Raw genomic sequence first — 2,146 nt, 5'->3', positions numbered from 1 at the left:
GGTTTCCATAACTTTCCTTCTAATTTCCTCAGAGTTGCTGTATTTATTCTTCGTCTCCTCCGTCGGTTGGATCACCACACTGATACCATCCTCGATCTCTACCCTTGAGCCCTTCGATATCTTGACTGGCTCTCTTCTCTTCTTGGTCCTCTTGACGTCTTCCCATGGTGCGCCCACAGCTTCAGCATATGTGTGTTTGTCCATTTCCCTGACCGTAGTGGACGCTATTTCCGAGAGGCCCTGCCTGACCGACTTCTTGACTTCCATGACCATCTCTTCACAGTTCCTGGCATTTTCTTTCACCACCTGTTGTACACCTTCTTTATTCTTTTTCAGCTCATCTTTCACAGCTCTTTTGAGGTCCCTCTCCATCGTCTCCCTCTGTTCTAATAGCTTTCCCATTTCTTCCTTCACTAAAGACCTAATTGAGCACGCCAGTGTTTCCTTGTCCTTTTTCAGTTCTCCTGCGACCTCCTCAATCGCCCTTTTCAAGCTTTGTTTCACGCTCAGAGCATGCCATATAACGAACTCTCTCTCTGCAGCCAGCTTTGTATACGCATCCTTTAGTGTTGTGACCGCGTGATCATACGTCCTAATTGCTGTTTCTAAGTTCCTTTTCTTTTCCGTTGTGTCCTTGCTGGTGAGTAGGATAGAGAGCACTGTGGTCTTGTGTTCAACTAGGTCAGCACATAAATTATCCACCTCTTCCTGTTCCAGCGGTATGTCCTTCTCAAAAATCTCCGGTACCACTACTGGCGATGAGGCTGTCCTTTTCTGGCCCCTTGGCTTTGCCGCTGGTGTGGAAAACAGGTTTCCTTCTTCTCCTTCGCTTGTAGCTCCCTGTCCATCATCCTTCCTAAATGCCTTAGGTGTCGCCATTCTGGCTTCACCTAAGATACGTCCCTTTCTACCTTACTAATATTCTTCTTTATTTTCAGGTTCACAAAATGAGATGAGCACCACTGGTATACTTCCGGAAAGCCTATTCTTGATCAGATAAGTATTTGGCAATGTGTGCACCTCTTACTTTGTGGTAAATTCTTTATTTTCTTTTCCCAGGTATTAGGACTCCAGGTTGAGAGCCCCTGCCACCTTCTATTCTTCTGTTCGGTAGGTGTGTCAATGTATTTAACGAAGCCTATTAGGACGTCTTTGCTCTGTTTGGTCCCTTCTTCGATCCAGGGCATTGGACCCGCGAGTTGAGCACCACTGGTCTTGCTTAATACACTGTTCGTACTGTTCTATTCCTTAATTCTAATCACCAACTTATTCTGTAAACTCTCTATAATATATTAACATATTAACACTTCCAGGATAGCGGATCCGCAGGTTGAGCACCACTGACATCACAAAACGTTTTTGTTTCGGTAAGTGTAGAGTCTTATTATAATAGTTCTATGTATAATGTTAAATTTTTCCTTAGTAAATGTTTAATATATGTCGCCAGAATGAGAACCACTGCAATATTTATTGATAAATTGTCCGGATACTTATCCTCTTATGATAATAGTCACTATAGCTACCTCTTTTCAGTTCAGATTGTCTTTAGTTACCTCTTATTTTTATTACGGTTATTAACATACTAATTTTTAACCACTAGCGGCACCTATATCACCATAAAAGTTATATTACTATCTATTACTATTATTATTAAACAAATAAATAAAGAAATCCGCACTGGAAAAGTGTTAGAATTACGCTTGTTGCGTATTCGCAACTGGTAATATTTAGAATCAAGCGCCATCTGTTCAGAATTTTAGGAATAAGTACATGTAACTACACTGTCATCTGTAGGCGCAGATTCAAATTAGGCGCGGCAAATACGAATTGTACAACAGCGTAACTGAGGCAACGAATCAGGGTATTAGATAACTAATTATTGATTAAATGTCAAAATGATAACATTGATGACTAGAAATTACTCGTATTTGATAATTACTTTTGGTTGTCATGAGGAAACATTGCCAAGGTATTAAAAACGCTCGTTCCCCGTAATGATTAGACCCAATAGGATTAAAGTAAAACTATTTATTAATTCCTAATTGGATGTTAAATAATTGTATTTTGTTAAAAGCTGAAGGTACACGTTCTTTTTGTTCAACGAGGATTTTATTGCCATTTTGACTGCTTCTTAATCGAGTACTCA

Source organism: Dufourea novaeangliae, unplaced genomic scaffold (assembly GCF_001272555.1).
Source record: "Dufourea novaeangliae isolate 0120121106 unplaced genomic scaffold, ASM127255v1 scaffold155, whole genome shotgun sequence".
Lineage (NCBI taxonomy): Eukaryota > Metazoa > Arthropoda > Insecta > Hymenoptera > Halictidae > Dufourea > Dufourea novaeangliae.
Note: the sequence above shows the minus strand (reverse complement) of the source record.